The sequence below is a fragment of the Protopterus annectens genome, chromosome 9.part0 (assembly GCF_019279795.1).
Source record: "Protopterus annectens isolate FY-2018-M chromosome 9.part0, PAN1.0, whole genome shotgun sequence".
NCBI lineage: Eukaryota > Metazoa > Chordata > Ceratodontiformes > Protopteridae > Protopterus > Protopterus annectens.
Window position 1 is genome coordinate 991,687,345 of NC_056743.1, and position 19,175 is coordinate 991,706,519.

The 19,175-nt window shown below is 42.2% G+C and overlaps 1 protein-coding gene across 6 annotated transcripts in view; it reads right to left on the reverse strand.

The window, feature by feature from the left end:
• SUOX (sulfite oxidase) overlaps positions 1 to 19,175 on the reverse strand; it is a 308,330-nt gene that overhangs the window by 92,788 nt on the left and 196,367 nt on the right. The gene's annotated exons all lie outside the window — the stretch shown is intronic.

A 19,175-nucleotide genomic window follows, 5' to 3' on the forward strand; every position in this document is an offset into this window, starting at 1 on the left:
AAGAGACATAACAGACAGAAGGAAAAAGACTGATGCTCAAACCAGGAACATGAGGGTTCCTATATCATCCAAAGATCCCTCTAGGAATGATAAGGCTGGGGGATGGCTGGGTGGGAAGGTGAGGAAGAATGAAAATGGACAACACAGATGCAAAGTTATGGTAAGTACATAACTTATACATCTGATGTCCTTTTCATTCTTCCTCACAAATGGGCCAGAGTCCCCAGCTACGTAACCTTTGGGAGGTCCTCAAGGAAGGATATGACAGAGCACTGTCGAACCAAAGGCTTGGAGACAATGTCTAATTTGTAATGTGTAACAAAGGTATCTAAAAAACTGAAACTACGGACTAAGCCGATGAAACTTGTAAACTGATAAAACAAAGATAGCGAAATGCGTAATAGCCACAATTGAGGCACAAATACGTTTAGCGCTTTCTTCCACTTTTAATTACAATGTGAACTTCTTCAGAAAAGACACGAGCCCTCTCCAACTCGTGTCTTTTATAAAACAAATACAGGATATGATATCATAATTGATGTGATTAATTCCTATTAATTATACAATCATAACAGACTTTCTCTTGAATAAAACATTCTAGATATTATTAATGTTAGAAAATAGTTTTCTTAAAACTTTCCTTAAAAGGAACACATCTTATTACTTTGAAACTTGGTGTTTCACGTATACTGTCACTTTTGAATCAAGTCTGATATAATATTGCCATAGCGATCTACATTTTGTGTGTGCATTGTGTGCACTCCTGAGCAAATACACTCCCATCCTTGAGTGCACTCTAAACCAAATAATAAACATACAATCAGAAATACTCTCGTAAATACACACATCAAGAGATCAATTTACCAAAACATTCACATCCACACACACGGGGGGTCCACAAAATGTGTGCGCGTGTGCCCACCAATGCTTGCACTTGCACACACATATCCACACACACATATGCACGCAACACACACATACACACACACACACACACACACACACACACACACACACACACACACACACACACACGCACGCACACCTTTGTGTCCACACCCACACACACACGTGCACACAAATACACACACGCACACACACCTACATGCCCTCCCATGACATGTGTTGCGAATGCTGGATAAGTGTCACTAATGACACTGTCATTCTTGTCACATAAAGATGCTTCCACACTGCATGAATCATCTAATAATCTTGTCAAACTACAAATTGTTTATCTAATATACATTGTGTGTATAAAACACTTATACTAGAATATTGTAATTGAAACATAAAATTAATAGAAAAAATAAAATGTCTCTACACTTATACTTTGTACTTTAAAATTGTGTACGACAGTCAAAATAATGATATACTAACTTTCAAAAAGATTTGTGACATTACCTATATATTAAAAAACATTTCATGTTTATAACCTCGTTCAGACCTGGTGGAAAATCTGCTCCTAAAATTAATTGCCATAATGTTTCTTTTTGCTCTAATTTGTTGTTGAGATCTCCCACAAAGAGTCCCTTTTCAACATAATCCAAGACAAAAAACTCAGACTTTTTAAATTCACTACAGACAAAAGCATGTCTTGCAAGAGAATTATTTTTGTCCTTATTTTTAATAGCTAACGTGTGCTCGTATATTCTACGCTTCAAAGTCCTGACCGTTTTGCCTACATAGTAACTATCACACGACACGCAAGAGGCCAGATAAACCACATGATCACTGTGGCAGTTGAAATATCTTCGTGCCCAAAAAGTCCTTTTTCATGTGTTTTAAAGTTACAAATGAAGTGTCACTGATAAACCTACATTGTCTGCAATCCTTACATGAAAAGGTACCCTTCTTGGTACTGATATCTCTGACCTGTTTATGTGCCCTCATATCAGTGTTCTCAAGAATCTGTTTAATATTAGTTACTGTTTTGTATGTAAACTTAGGTCTGATCCCCGAAATCTCAGCCAAATCTCTGTTACCTAAAATGATTTTCCAATTTCTTTCTATGATGTTTTTAATACTCCAAATTTCATTAGTAATTGGTAGTGGAAATGCTGTACAAAAGTCACTTTGTTTCTTTTTGTGACCATCTACTGAATTCACCGAGGGTCCTATTAAAATGTCAGTAGACGTCAAAATAGGCTTTGCTATGTTCTCCCTAAGTTTAGTGACCTCGTGTTCTATTTTTTTTTATCAAATTTGTCTTGTAACCTCTTTGAACAAACATCTTTCTCTGTAACCAGTTCTTCTTTGTAAATACTATCGTCTGATGTCAACCTACTCAACCTGATCATCTGACCTTTGATCACACTTTTTTTCATGTGTTGCGGATGAAGGCTGTCCTTGTGTAAATATTGGTTGGCAAAGCAGGATTTTCTATAAATCCTACTTTGAATTGTTCCACTGTTGGAATCTGTCTTTAAATTTAAGTCTAAATAGTTGATCTCTTTACCATATCCACTGGGCTTGAAGTGTAAAAAGTCAGTAGTGTTGTTTAAATCATTTGTCATGTCATCAAATTCACTTTTTTCACCAGCCCAAATGAAAAACAAATCATCTATATATCTAACATATAGTTTTACCTTAGTGAAACTGGGATGACTTTTTAAACATCTTTGCTCCCAGTTTGCCATTACTATATTTGCAAAGGCTGGTGCCACCCTAGCCCCCATCGCTACACCTGATGTCTGTTTGTATGACACCTTATTAAAGCAAAAAAAATTGTTATCAAGCACAATTTCCATCAATGAACAAAATGTATTGACTCTATCAGTTTTTAAATCTGTATTGTGTACTAAGTAGTCCCTCATAAATTCAACACCTTCTTCCTGATTAATGGAAGTGTAAAGGCTACGTACGTCTAAGGTGGCAAAATTGACTTCTTCCCATGTGATATCTGTTCTACCTAAAATTTCCAACAAATGCCAGGGATCTCTTAGGAAAAATTCGGCCTTCTGTGCTAAAGGATTTAGAATGCTATCTAACCAGATGGAAATGTTTTCAGTTTTAGATTGTCTGGCCGATACAATAGGCCTGAAGGATAAGTCTTCAGAATTTGTTTGTAACTTTGGTATTCAAGGATGGGAGTGTATTTGCTCAGGAGTGCACACAATACACACACAAAATGCAGATCGCTATGGCAATATTATATCAGACTTGATTCAAAAGTGACAGTATACGTGAAACACCAAGTTTCAAAGTAATAAGATGTGTTCCTTTTAAGGAAAGTTTTAAGAAAACTATTTTCTAACATTAATAATATCTAGAATATTTTATTCAAGAGAAAGTCTGTTATGATTGTATAATTAATAGGAATTAATCACATCAATTATGATATCATATCCTGTATTTGTTTTATAAAAGACACGAGTTGGAGAGGGCTCGTGTCTTTTCTGAAGAAGTTCACATTGTAATTAAAAGTGGAAGAAAGCGCTAAACGTATTTGTGCCTCAATTGTGGCTATTACGCATTTCGCTATCTTTGTTTTATCAGTGTAACAAAGGTATGAGTCTTTGACCAAGTAGCTGCAGCACAGATATAGTCAATGGAAATTCTTGATGAGAAGACAGAAGTAGCAGCCATAGATCTAGTGGAATGAGCTTTAGGAGGACGAGGCAATTCCAAAGCTTTTTGAGAATAACATCAGTGAAATGCAATCAGTAATCCATTTAGCAAGTGTAGTTTTGGAAACTGCTTGACCTAAGCAGTTAGGGGAAAAGGATACAAACAGCTGATCAGATTTCCTGTACTGCTGCATTCTGTGAAGATAAAAATGTAGCTGTCTATAAACATCAAGAAGGTGCAGCATATATTTGCCCTTATTAGTAAAATATGGAAAGAAAATGGGAAATTGTATGGACTGGTTAATTTTAGTTTCCATGGCCACTTGAGGTAAAAAAGAAGGATTGGTTCACAGAGACACCCTATCAATATGGACGATAATGTAAGAAGGCCTAGACAATGATGCCTGGAGTTCAGAAAAGTACAGTTTTGTACCTACCATAAATGTAGATGTCCGATAGACATGCAACTGCAGTCATAACACGTGGGTTGTCCTGCCTCAGGCAGCCCTCGGTCGGCCAGATTCCAAAGTCTGGGTCCAACGTCGGCTGATGTCGCATTTCTCTCCGACGTCAGAGCGGCTGGAGTACATAAGCATCAGCCGACGCCATTTTCTTCAGTGTTTCTTGCCCCAGATGCCAGTTGCCCTCCAAGGAAGGCTGTAATCAAATTGGAGACAAAAACAGGATTCCAAACAAATAAATGAGCAATAAAACAAATACACCATAACAGATATCCCCAGCTAAGAGTAAAAGGGATAGGAGTGGACCCTAGGCATAGAGGGGTATGGAGGGAGGGAAAATCCGACTGCAGTTGCATGTCTATCGGACATCTACATTTATGGTAGGTACAAAACTGTACTATGTCCTTCAAGAATGCAACTGCAGTCATAACATGTGGGTAGAATACCATAGCTTAGCTGGGGGAGGAGGTATGCTCTAGGAAAGAGATGGTGTGGCAATCAAACCCTGCAGGACTGCCGAAGCAAAGCCTGCTCTGGATCTGGAGTATAGAGGGAGATTGTAGTGTTTGGAGAATGTATGCACGGAGCTCCATGTAGCAGCTTCTAGAATGTCCTTGGTAGGCACCCCTCTTAAGAATGCTGTAGAGGTGGCTGTAGCTCTGGTGGAATGTGGTCTGACATTGGCTGGAACAGTCTTTCCATGAAAGGAATAACAGAATCTGATGCAATGTCCAATCCATTTAGAAATTGTCCGTTTTGAAATTGCTTTTCCTTGGACTGCAGGGGCGTAAGCTACAAACAGTTGTTCAGACTTCCTACTGGCCTTGGTTCTGTCCAGGTAGTATCAAAGTTGTCTGTGAATGTCCAAGGTATGCAACAGTCTTTCCCCCTTATTCTCAGGATTGGGGAAGAAAGCAGGCAGATGAATGGCTTGATTTAAAGAAACCCTAGATACCACCTTTGGCATAAAAGTAGGGTTGGTCCTTAATGAAACCCTGTCTCTTTGAAAAATAATAAAGGGTGGTATTGCCATTAGGGCCTGTAGCTCCGAAACCCTTCTTGCTGAGGTAATTGCCAACAGGAAAGCTGTCTTCCATGAGAGAAATTGCAAGTCAACTGAAGCTGCTGGCTCAAATGGAGGTAGAGTCAGTTTTTCTAAGACAAAATTGAGGTCCCAGGCTGGCACTGGGGCCTTTCTTGGTGGCTTAATGTTCTTGATTCCCCTGAGGAATTGTCTTAGTAAGGGGTGAGAGAAAACAGGAGGATCATTGTTGTATCTAGCTGAAATAGCAGATGCATGTATCTTTATGGAAGAATATGAGAGGCCGTTCTTTAACATATCTGCCAAATATTCCAATATGATTGGGATGTTCAACAATGATGCATCATGTCCCTTGCTGGTATTCCAACTGCTGAATCTTTTCCATTTTGCTAAGTAAACCTTTCTGGTGGATGGTCTTCGAGCCTCTGATAGTATCCGCTGGACTTCCTTGGAGAGAGATAAGCTGAAGTTATTTATGGGATCTCCCAGGCTGTTAGCTGCAGTGTCTGAAGATTTGGGTGCAGTGTTTCGAAATTGTGTTGAGTCAAAAGTAGAGGCCACTGGGGGAGGGCCCACCTCCTGGTGTGACATATGCTCCGTAGCAGTGGGTACCAGTGTTGTCTTGGCCAATCCGGAGCTATTATGATTCCCTTGGGCTTCTCTGCTTTGATCTTTAGTAATACTGAGGTCATCAGTGGCAGAGGTGGGAATGCATAGATTGCTAGGGAGTGCCAGTTGAACGAGAGGGCATCTATTTTCCAAGCTTTTGGATGGTATGTCCTTGTGCAAAATTTTGGTAGAAGATGGTTGAGGTGAGAGGCAAATAGGTCCACTTCTGGCTTTCCCCATGTCGAAGTGAGTTGTCTGAAGGCCCTCGGATGTAACCTCCACTCGTGTGGATCTGTGAAATTCCTGCTTAGGCTGTCCGCCAACACATTGTCTTTTCCTGGAACAAACTGGGATTGTAACTGGATGCTTAGGCTCAGTGATTTCTCCCAAAGTTGCATTGCCAGTCTGCAAAGGGGGTAAGAGTGGGTGCCTCCCTGCTTGTTTATGTACCACATCACAGTGGTGTTGTCTGTCCGTATCATTAAATGGTCTTGCTGGAGTTGGTGTTGAAAAACCTCAATGGCATGCATTACTGCCAGCATTTCCTTTTGGTTTATATGCAGATGTGTTTCCTTTTGAGGCCATTGCCCTTGTATACACCTGCCTTCCATGTGCGCCCCCCATCCAAGGTCTGAGGCGTCTGTAGTCATGGTCTGTGTTATCTGTGTTTTTTTGAATGACATACCTGTGTTTTCCTGGCTCACCGAGGCCCACCATAGGAATTCCTTTTGTAGGCATGGAATGAGTGGTATGATTGTCTCCAAGTTGTTGCTGTGTTGAGACCAAATGCTTTTTAGGTACCATTGAAGCTTTCTCATGTGTAGTTTTGCTAATGGAACCAGTAGAATGCAGGATGCCATGTAACCCAGGGCCTGTAGGAATCTCCTTGCAGTCATCTGGGTGAGTTTTGCTAAACCTTTGAAGTAATGAGTTAACTTCTCTTGCTTGTCTTCTGTCAGGTAAGCCATCTGAGAGGCTGTGTCTAGTTTGGCTCCTAAGAAGATTATTTGCTGGGATGGCTGCAGTCTTGACTTTTGGAAGTTGACTGTGTATCCCAGATCTTGAAGTAATCGTATGACATAATCCAGGTTTTTTGTCAACATCAATTTGTCGTCCGCTTGTATGAGGCAGTCGTCCAGGTACGGGTAAATTTGTATACCCTGGAGCCTGCAATGAGCAATTACTGAAGCCAGGCATTTTGTAAATACTCTGGGCGCAGTAGATAAGCCAAATGGCAATGCTGAGAATTGATAATGCTCTGGCCTTGCAAGAAATCTGAGGTATCTTCTGCAGCTGTGTCTGATAGGGACATGCAGGTATGCCTCCTTGAGGTCCAGAGTAATCAGCCACGACCCCTTGCCCAGCATGGGAAAGAGTTGCTGTAGAGTCAGCATTTTGAACTTTGGTACTATGAGAAAGGTGTTTAATGCGGACAAGTCCAGTATTGGTCTCCATTGAGATTCTTTTCTTGGAACAATGAACAGTCTTGAGTAAAACCCCTGGTCTTGTTCTTGTTGTGGAACTCTTTCTATTGCTTTCATTCGAGTCAGCAGATTGATTTGCTTGATAGCCTCTGCCCTCTGATTTTGTGGTAGGTTTGGCATGCCTTGTTTTCTTGGTAAGGTATGAAAATGAAACCTGTACCCTCGGTCTATAATGTCCAAAATCCATTTGTCCTTTGTCAGTCTGTGCCAGTTTTCTGCAAACAGAGATAATTTTCCGCCCAAGGGAGCTTCTAGTTGTTCCCTGGTAGGCGGTATTAGAGGAAAGTCATTGAATTTGTGGTTGTTGGGCAGGTGGAACCCCTGCGTCACTTCTTTGGTTTCCTGGCTGCCATTGTCATCCCCTGTAAGGGCCTCTGTATTGGCCTCTTCCTCGGCCACGTCTGTTCTTACCCCTTTGAAACTTCTCTGGATTAGGAAAGGACCAGTTTGAGGGCCAATTCCTACTGAATCTGGGGGGTTGAACCTGGAGGAAATCTTTCACAGTCTGAACTGATTTTGCTTTTTCTTCGATGGTTTTTAACACATCCTTAGCATTTGCACCAAAACGCTTGTTCTTTTCCAAAGGTGCATCCAGAAGTTTTGCTTTTACATGATCTGGTAGAGGTTGATCTTTTAACCAAGCATGTCTACGAATCACTGCCCCTGTCATAGCTGCCCTACATGAAGCTTCCAGTGCATCATATCCACACTGCAGGAAGTGATTGCTTACTTGCTGAGTGTTATGTACAGATTCTTGCAAAGTCTTCCTGTCCAAAGGATCAGGAGAAGCTAATGTTTTTTGTAAATCTTCTAAGAGATAATCCTGATATTGTAACATATGAAAAAGGCAATTTAAAGCTCTCATAGATAAGGTAGTGGATGTGTAAACCTTTTTGCCCCATCTCTCTAATGACCTCGCTTCCCTGTTGGAGGGCAAAGGATTTTTTGAGGTGGAGGCTGAAACTCCTTTAGGCCCCTGTGAAATAGTTTCCAAATCAGCAGTATGGGCCCTGAATAAATGGGAATGAGTTTCTGGGACCCTATAATACCTGTCTGGCTTGGCTGGAGCAGGAGGAAGAGAATCAGGGGTAGCACTAGAGTCAGAATACAAATCATCCAGAACATCAAGTACAGGAGGAATAGCTAAGGGCCTGTGCTGAGGCTTCTTAAGGAAAGTCCTCAGGCGTTTCCTAGAATCAGAATATTCCTGACCTTGCCACTTGAAATGTTCCCTCATGGTGTGCAGAACTTCCCCAAAGGAAACATCCTCAGGAGGGGAGGCCGAAGGGATGGAATCTTCTGCATCCGAGTCCTCATAGGTCTGGAAGAGCTCTTCCTGGCTATCAGAGTGGACAGAGCCCTCAGAATCTTCATCTGAAGGAGTAGGGTCAGAGGGTTCAACCCGGGGCCTTTTATCAGGAGGAGGCTGGGATGCTCTCTCAGGATGGGCCTGTGAACCTCTAATCATGGAAATTAAATCAGCAGCCATGGACATAATTTGTGTCTCCGGAGTCGGCTGAGGTAAGGATTTAGAAGTAATATGCTTTGTTTTGCTGGCTGCCTTAGCCCTAGTGTAGGCCTTAATAGACATGGCCATAGGAGGCCTGGCAGCTCCACGTGCAGGAGTGACCTTGTCTACAGCAATGGTCTCGGGCATTTCCTCAGTTTCGGTATCCGGAGGAAAATCTATAACTGGCGTCGGAGTAATGTCAGGAAACGGAGTCGTCGGTAATGCGGTGTCTTCGGTTCGGAGCGGTGGAGAGACAGTCTCAGAGGGAACCGGAGCACTCGCGCTAGGTTTTGGCATGGAGTCGGTGGTAGACGCGGGCCGAGGATGTCGGTCCCGGTCTTTTCGCTTTTTGGGAGTTTGCGATGTCGGAAGATCCGACGGCATGGTGTAAGCAAAATTATCGCCGAAAAAATCTTCAGCGAACTCCGCCTGGCGCCTGAGAGTGCGCTTGTTGAAGCGAGCACAGGCTACACAGGCCGAGACGTCGTGGTCTGGGCCCAGGCAAGGTAGGCAGTAAGAGTGGAAATCCTTATGAGGTATTTGTTTACCACAAAGAAGACAATTGTTAACTTTTTCAGTAATTGCTGACATCAGCTGAGGCAAGAAAAGGTCCCCAATGGGGTACTTAGCCTTTTTGATGATTTTGGTATCGTAGAATACAGGAGCTGACCGACCGGCACTTGCGAACTGCTTCTGCTTCGGGCACCGCGCGGCAAGAAAGACTGAAGAAAATGGCGTCGGCTGATGCTTATGTACTCCAGCCGCTCTGACGTCGGAGAGAAATGCGACATCAGCCGACGTTGGACCCAGACTTTGGAATCTGGCCGACCGAGGGCTGCCTGAGGCAGGACAACCCACATGTTATGACTGCAGTTGCATTCTTGAAGGACCTCTCTTTTTGCTGAGGTAACAGGTACCAGAAACATTTTTTTCCAAGAAAGAAACTTCACATCGCATCTGTCCGCCAGTTCAAACGGTTTCTGAGTCAAACCCTGAAGGACCAAGGTGAGATCCCAAGGAGAGGAAGGGATCCTTTATTGAGGGGCTAAGGAGAAAAATTCCCTATATAAAAACCTTACATAATCTGAAAGTTGACAGAGAAAGATTTGTTTCCAGCGTGTTGGATATGGCTGCTAATTAAAGTTTAATGGCAAAAAAACTAGCCTCTTCCATAAAAAAAAAAAGAGTAGTGAAGAAAAGAAGAATGGCTGACATAGGTGCTGAGAAAGGGCCAATATTCTTTTTGGAAGCCCATATAGAAAATCTTTTCTATTTGATTTTGTAGATTTTCTTGGTGGAAGCCTTTGTGACATTATCTTGGCTTCTCAGAACTGAGGGAAGCGAGCCTGGACCATCTTATCACTGGAAGTGGAGAAAGCATGCGGTCACAGTTGATCGAGTAAAGGTTTACATGATGAATTTCTAATGGGTGAGATAAGAGATCCTGAGTGGGCTCCAGTATCCATGGAGGATATTTCAAGTGAGACCGCAGGAAGAGGAACCATACACCTGTTGAGGCCAGAAGGGGGCAATGAGGATGACTGAGCTCTTCAGCCTGCTTGCTTTCTATAGAAACTTCCTAATGAGTAGAAGAGGTGGGTAGGCATAGAGGAGACCAGGGGGCCAACTGTGAATCAGAGCATCGTTTGGTGACTCTCCCAGAGGGGGGATCAGGGTAAAGTATTTGCTGCACTTATTGTTGAGGGGAGATGCAAAGAGGTTGCAGCACGGTTGGCCCCAGCGTCTAAAACTCATGTTTGCTACTGCTTGATTGCAGGACCACTTGTTAGGAATCGGAATGGACCTGCTGAGTTGTCTGCCAACACGCTGGTTTTCCCAGGTATTTGCATTGCAATTAGAAAGTGGTCTGAAGAGATCGTCCATTCCCAGACCGTCATGGCCTCTGCACAATGGGTAGGAACGGGTTCCTCCTAACTTGTTGATGTACCAGACTGACATATGGTCTGTGTGTATTGCAATAGTCCCTTGGGAGATAACGTCCTGAAAGGCTTGCAAAGTTAGAAGAACTGCTCTAATCTGCAGGACATTGATATGCAACTTGGCCTCTCAGCAGGACATCGTGTCTTGGACCATCTTTCCCCTGAAACTCCCCCACCCCTGGTGGAAAGCATCCATGGTCACTGTGGCTATTGTGGGGAGGACAGAACAGCCTGCAAAAAACACAGGTTGTCTGATTAGCTCCACCAGTGAATGTGACATCTGCAAATTGTACTGAGTTGTACAGGAACAGACAGAGGTTGGTAAAGAATAGACTACTGTACTGAAAGTTCATTGGAGGATTTGCATACTACAATAATGATAGATGACACTGACCCAAGAGCTTGCAACACTAGTTTTGCCAGAGGGTACTGATTAGGCAAGTAGGTCCCACACCTAATTTCTCAAGGATGTACTGCAAGGAAGAAGTAATGCCGCCACTTCAGTCATAGCATTCAATAAAGTTCTTATACATTTCAGAGACTGCACAACAACCAGCTTCGATTTGGCAATGCTTATCGTAATGCCCAGGGAGTTGGAGATCTGAAGCAAGTAATCCTTGGCTTGTAGAAGTTGATGCCTGGTTGGGGCATTGAGAAGGCAGTCGTCTAGACATGGAAACACCTGGAATCCTTAGGCTGCCATGACTGCCATGCATTTGGTTAACACCCTGGGGGGTGCTGTGGTGAGTCCAAAGGGCAGTGCTCTGAATTGGCAGTGACTAGCTCCCAGCCAAAAGCGCAGATGTCGCCTGGAGCGAATGTCTATTTTGATAGGATAGTATGCATCCTGGAGGTCTATAGAGCACATCCAATCGTCCTTGTGCAGAAGAGGCAGGATGGACCGAGCCGTAACCATTCAGAACTTTGACTTCTTTACATATTGATTCAGACTGCTTATATCCAGAACTGGTCTCAGGTACCCTGTTTCTTTGGCACTAAAAAGAAGCGGCAGTAAGTTCTGAATCCTATTTGTTCAGTTGGGACCTCCTGGAGGACTTTTTTTGTAGAAGATTTTAAACCTCTTGTACTCCCCTTTGACTGGGTGGAACATCACAGAGTTTCTTCTTTGAGACAGGAGGTGGAAGGGAAAAGGGAATGCAGTAACCTCTGGATATAATACTTAGCACAAAGGCATTGTTTGTCAGATTGGCCCAGGCATCTAGATGCAAGTAAACATGACCCTTGACTGCCTCCAGAGATGGACAATGAGGTAGTGCCTCAGGAGCACTAATGGGGCCTATTTGAGAAGGAGTCTCGGAAGCCTTGGTTCTGCAGACCCTCTCTGCCTCTGAAGTGATGTCTACCACTGAAACTGCCTCCTCCACCTCTGGAGGAAATATCCTCATGTGAGTCCTAAAAAGGACCCCGAGATTTCCATAAACACATTTTCTTACTACCTCGCTGATTCCTAGAAAAAGAGTGATGAGGGGTAGAAAACTTGATTCCCAAGGCAGACAAGAAGTTTCCTTCCTGTTCACTGTTAAGCATATCCTTCACTGATGGCACAAACAAGGATGAGCCATCAAAGGAGGCATTAACAAAGGACATCTTGAAAGGTTTTGGAAAGTCACATAGCCTCATCCAGACATGTCTCCTAACAGCAATATCTGAACCAGCTGCTTTAAGGCACCTTCTGCTGTGTGGGGCATCAGCCTCATCCATGAACTGGCAATAGATGAAACCATTACCATCTGAGTATAAACCTGCACGAGACTCTCTGCAGACATGGATTCAGTGAGAGAGTTCAAAAGCTCCTTGATCAAATCTTTCTGTAATAAAGTAAAATGTGCCAGATAATTTAACAACCTCAGTACGAAAGTGGCTGAGGAGTAGATGCGATTTTCAAATCTGTCCATCTGTCTGGACCCCCTGTTTGGTGGATGGACAGAGGAGCTTTGCTCGGCTAACTCCTTCATAGTGGCTGCCTCAACAACTATGGCATCAATGGGAGCACCCTTACTTCAGTGAGGTATGTCTGATGGGGGAAACTAAAAAATTTATCCGGGCATTTGGAGATGAGCTTGACTGTGTCCAGTACTTTCCAAACATGGTGTGAAACTAGATCAATAAGTTCATCCATCAGGGGAAGGGTGGAGGTCAAGTAAGTAATGTAGATGCCAACCCTGAAAGCCTCCTGGAATACAGACTCCTCAGAAGAAGGAGCTTGGGAAGACCAGACAAACTTCTGCTTAAGGGTTTCCAGGATGTCTCCAAAGGAGATGTTGTCCAGTTGTGATAATCAGGATCCTTCTCCCTCATCAAAGTCTGTGTCTTCAGTAAGATATTCCATAGGGGAGTCTATGTGCCTCCTTTTGCACATTTTCTTCTGTGGTACCTCTTCCGTGGGGTGTTCAGGGAGGTGTCAGAAGAAGGGATGAATCCCTCGGGAGAAAGGGTGTGGAAGCTTCCTAGAGCTGGATGACCCTTAGGAGCAGAAATAATGTGTTAAGAGCTTGGACTTGAGACATGGGAGGATGGTTCTCTATACACATAGAAGGCCCTTTATACCACCTGGAAGGTTGACTGACCAGGGACACCTCTCCCCCTTCCTCAGAGCAGAGGATGAGAAGTCAGGGCCAATCCTCGATCTGAGCCCTCCAGAAAGAATCAGACCTGAGCTGTCAACAGCTGAGGCAACAAGGAAAAAGGATGGATCTGACAAAGTAGGAGCTAAACCCACCCGTCAGACCCGGTGCCAACCTCTCAGATCCAAGACCCGCTGTGATCCAATGGTATCAGAGCAGAGCCAGTCAGGAAACCCGCTGGAGCCCAGGAAGGGAGCTTCCTTGGATTCGACCCAGACTCTCTTGGGGATCTTGGATCCTGGGACTCAGACTACAGGTCTCATCAGAAAAGGAGACAGTATTGGTTGTTAAGGTGCACTCACGGATCAGAGAGGGGACAGAGTTGGCAGGACTCCTATCTGGATCTGGGCCCCGAGATATCTCTACATCATCCTGTCCACATCTGCCTCAGTTAAGCTCCTAGAGGATCTGTATGATGCTAAGGATGCAGGCCTGGAATGCTTCTTAGGGGTTTCAAATAACTTTGAGGGCAAAGCGGCTTCAAAACAAATTCTGGAGATTGGCTCCTAGTCAATGGATCCAAAGGTCTGGGATCCGAGCAGGAGTTGGATGGCACAAGAGAGCTAGTGATAGTAATTACTCCGGTCAGATCCAAAGATGGCTGTGGATCCGAAGGAGTGGTGACACAGTTTTCGGATCAGAGGAGGTCGGATGAGAAGTCCTGTCAATTTTTTTGAGGAGGCACCAATGAAGCATGCTCTTTAGTTAAGTAACATCTATCTAAATCTTGCCTACTAACAGTACTTTTATTTAACGTCTTTATTAAAATATCACTTATGACATAGGCACACGTACATTAATAGAAAAGAAAAATCAACCATTTAACATTTTTTTCAATATACACACATTCTAGATTATATGTTTTCTTTCTTTATAACAAGTGTCTTTCAGTCCAACATTACATAAATCACTCAGTTCCTGCCTTCTCTTAAACCTCATTCCTCCTGAACATTATTCTGCACATACTGTTCCCACAAATTTCATTTCTATGTAATTTGCTCCTTCCCTTTTCTAAAGATCCCATCTTCCAGGTCTTTCATCTCTCTTACAATAATCAATACTTCAAATGCGCTTAGATTTTGCTTTCCATTTCCTAGTGATTGCTTTTTTGGCAGCAACAATCAAAATGTATAAGGCATTAGTATATTTCTAGGCAATTCAGACCCTCTGTCCCAGCTCAAAAGAACAATTTCCTTAACCATTTGCACCCCCCCTCCCCCCACACACAGAGTACTCTGTAGTTTTTTTTTTAAATCTCCCAACACATTACAATCTGGAAAAACATATTCCCAGATAACTCTTTCTTCCCCATCACAACTCCAACATCTGCTGTCTACCAAAGAACATTTCTCTGAAGTCGGTTTGGGGTATAAAATATCTATGCAAACAATTTCTGCACACTTGGGAGCCATGCATGTGTCCTCCTATTGTTCCCTTATTAATAGCTTTTCTAGTCTCTCTCTCTTCCCAGCTTTTCTAACCTCCTCTGATTGATTCTTACAGATATGCAATATTTTATATGCCCTACTAATCATCCCCTTTATAACAGCAGCTTCTACTCTAGACTTGACGAAAACACTACAAGAGCAGATCTTTCACTTAAGACTCTCTTATCCCTTTCTCTTTGTCTGTTTTCTGATATCAACCCCTCAATATGGAAGGCAGTCTGTTACCTGGAGTCCAAACTTCATCTTGGCCTCAACCTACTATATTATGTTATTTGTTCCCAATACATTGGTTCCTTTGCCAGTTTTCTCCAGTAAATTCCACCCCCTCTTGCTTATTTTCTGTAACCAACTTGCAGTCATCCCTACTGGCAAAATCTCCTTTCTCCACACATCTGTTGGCAAAGTTCTTAGAATACTTTCTGCAACTTTGTGACTCTAATATTATGTGTTTAATATTCTCCTTAAGGATCTGCATCCAAAAGCTCATGTTCTCCTTATTCCTTGAGCTTCCCCTCCCCATCATAATCACCTCCTTTCCACTTTGAAATATACCTTTCTGCTTGTGTTATGTACATTAGCCTTAAGTGTTTAGTTCTAAAATCATGTAGCCCTAAACTGACTGCCTTGTTCTATTGGGAGAATCAACTTACCCTACTTAACTCTTGATCTTTCCCTAGCACACAAATTCCTTCAACTCTATTTTTGTCCACAGGTTTTCCTCTGCTTGACAAAAAATATGCCTGATCCGTACATAAAACTAAATGGGCTAAATATTTTCACTGCATGTGTTGAACTAAGTCACGAGTGTGTACATACTCTGCAGCTATAGCCTTTGTTTTTATCTTCATTAATTTTACATTTTGAAAAAAAACTTGAAACTGTCTCAAAATGTTCCACAACACAGAGATATTCTTTTCTGGACTTATCAAGTACAAACTATCATCATCTATAAATAAAGCCAATTCTTCTTCATTACTGCATAACTTAATTCCTTGAATTTCTGACTCCCTTAATTTTCTTTGCCAGTATCTCTATATGTAAAGCAAATAAGGGGAAAGAGGATACCCCTTCCTAGGTCATCTATTCACACACAACTTATCAGAGAGCAACCCTCCCACTTTTAATTCTTGCCTCTGATCCTTCACATATCCTCCTAACTAACCTTATCACTACATAAGTGAATGCAAATGTTTCCATTGACCTAGTCATAAAATCCCAGCTTACTTTGTCAAATGCTTTCTCTGTATCAAGACTCACCAATAACAGCTGTATTTTCTTACATGCTGCATTTCTCTGGATCATCACTGTTCTATTAGTGTATCAAATATTTGCCTTTCTTCCACAAAAACCACACTGATTCACATCTATCAATTTTAGCAACACCTCTCAGAGCTCTCCTGATCAGAAAAGATGTAGGAGGTCTCAGAGAAGATTCCGTATCTGATGATACAGAGATCCTCGGATCCTAGACTGACGAACCTGCATGACTTGGATCCTGGAACTCTAAAACAGCAGATGGAGTTAGAGGAGGAACTTGCAGGGGTGATGTGGTGGAAGGTCGGACTTCCTGACCCAGAGGGGTAGGTGCCAAGAGAAGACCAATCTGCCCCTGAGACGAGAGAATCTTCCTCACCACTCTCTCCACTCCTTCTTCTGTGAGACTTCTAGAAGAATGAGCATAATAAATGGAGGAGGAGGATGGTCTCTGCAGAAAAGAAGATTGAAGCCCATCTGGTACTGGGTCAACTGACAGAGTATCTAGTGCGAGAACAACAGAGAATCTCTGAAGGCTGTGTCTGATCTGGTGGTTGTGTCTGATCTGACTTTGATAGAACCAGAGCCTTTGAAATTGTTTTTGAGGTCGTTGGATCTGAAGTAACAATTGGATCCAAAGGTTTTGACTTTTTCTGAATCAGGGTTGAGACCAGAAGTTTAGCAGTCCGTTTCTGTAAGGAGTCCGAAGACGATTTTAATGATGTGGAGGGTTTTGACTTTGGAGACTCAGATAAGGCTTTTCCAAAGGAAGGAAGGAAGGAGACCCTTTAATATTAATTTATTTTTATGCTCTGTTAAGGCTTGCAGATTGAATCTGTGACAAATCAAGCAATCCTCCTGTTCCACTTGTGAGGATAGAATGAAGACTGTATGCTGTCTGCATGTGATCGATCCTCTAGTTAAGTCAGCCACTGCCCCAAATCTCTGTGCTTTGCCAGATGCATTTCCATTTGCTTGTCATCTATCTGTAGTTCCATAATTTTATCGGAATTTTTAAGGAGGGCTTCTTCCATTACCAGCATTATTTTATTTGGTGCAGTATACTCTTGCAGTGCACCACTAATTTTGAACACCTTGGTACAAACTTGATGGATTTTCCCACCCACAGGCTTGGCAACTTATTGCTCTGTAGCTTTCATCTAAGGCGAGCTTTCACATTAAGCTATGTGCTACGGTGGTTGCCTTTTCTCTGTTGAGAATTATTATCGAACAACTTCTTGGCAATTTTTTTTCTTTGAGTTAGACTTCTTAGACATAACAGCTATGTGTTATTTGTTTTAGTAGTGATTTCTACTGTTTACAGAATCTCAGCTCAGAGGTTTGAAGTAAGCTGCTTACCGCCACAACGCCATGACGGAAGTTTAGCAAGACCTTTTAATTTTGTTGGTTAAAAATCTCTGGGACCTTTCCAATTGAGCAATATGCTTGGATTTGTACAAACAAAATGGGCACTGTATTCAATAATGGTCTTATAAGGGAATAGGACAGTGGTTGGATGACTTCTTTGGATTAACTGAAGGATTGTGGAAACAATGATATGATGAGAGAGAATTGTCCTTATAAGAATTTAGGTCTCTTTTGTTAGTGTGAATCTGAAGAGGAGTGCTACTTATAATGCATGAGGTAGGAGCAACTTTTTTGCTGAATGCAACTATGCTGCACCCTTTTGCATTTAGCTTGAGACCACTTTCAGTACACTTGCTATGTGCATAGTCTAGCCCTTATTGGAGTTTAGTATCAATAGATGAGAAGATACTACTACCCAGCTTATAGTCATAAGCAAACTTGGTAAACCAAATTTCTAGAATACTGAGTTTGGATGTCTGCAAAATAAATACAAAAGAGAAAAGAACAAAGCACTGATCACTGTAGTACCTCCCTAGATACAGGTTTACATTCAGGGAGGGTACCAGCAACATTCACAAAATGGGATCGGTTGGACAAACAATTTGGAGTCAACCAGACATGTATGGCTTATATTAAGTTTGTCTAATTTTTCAATAATACCAGATGGACAATAGTTGTCAAAAGCCTTGGCCAGGTTGAGATAAGCAGCATGCACAGAGTCCAAATCCTTTGTAACCTTTTCAGCAGAACACTAGGCTCAGGAGACAAGACCTGACTTTCACAAAACCAAACTAACTGGTATCTAGTTCATTGAAGTTGCTCATACTTGCAAATATGAGTTCAGCTACGATACATTCCATTGCTCTACATACAAGGTTGTTGAGGCTGATGGGCATATAATTACTGCAGAAGGGCAGCCCTTGTGTCTGACACCAATAACATCTGTTCTCCAGGCATCAAGCCACAAACCCTGTTGATAAGCTGAGAGTGAACAGTTTAAGCAGAGATTTGGATACTGCATAGTCGGCACTTATCAGTACTGCAGGCTGGCATGCTGTCTGGTCTTACAGTTGTATTACATTTAGCCTTTGGGAGGGATTATAAAAGAATTGTTCTGGAGAGATTTCAGGGCAATTGGTGTCGAGCTGGAATAGAAATCAAACCATAAGTAGATAAACAGGCTGCAACTGAATGTTGCAAAAAACAAAAGAAAGAATATAAAGTGAAGGATCAGATGAGAAGGCAAGAAATGTGGAAATGCATAAATACAGTTGCAAGTACAGAAAACTCTTGGAACAACCTCATGTTGATCGGGATCGAACACAGGAATGGTTAAAGAGAGGTGAATTTAAACCAAAAGACAAAAGGTCAATATTGGCGGCCCAATATAGTAGACTATATACAAGTTGTTCTACAAAATCCACTTAACATGTGGGAGAAACAGACAAACATAGGTGTTGTAAAACAGAAATGGAAACAGTCACCCATCATGGTGCTGGTTGTGATATATTAATGGCAGAAAGACTGTATAGTGAAAGGCATAATAATGTGGCAAGACTGTTGAATTGGGGATTGTGCAAACATTTTAATACTGAAGTAGCTAAAAAAAACATTGGAAACACGAGCCACAAAGCATTACAGAAAATGATGAAGTTTATATCACATCGGATCACCCATTACGAACAGTTTAAAAAATCGATGTGAGAAAACCGGATACAGTAGTCCATGAAAAGAAGACAAAAGTAGAATTGATCACTGAAATTGCTACACCCAGTGACTACAGTGTTTTATGTACAGTGGGACACAAAATCATAAAATAACAGATTTGCAGGCAGAAATGAGGGAAAT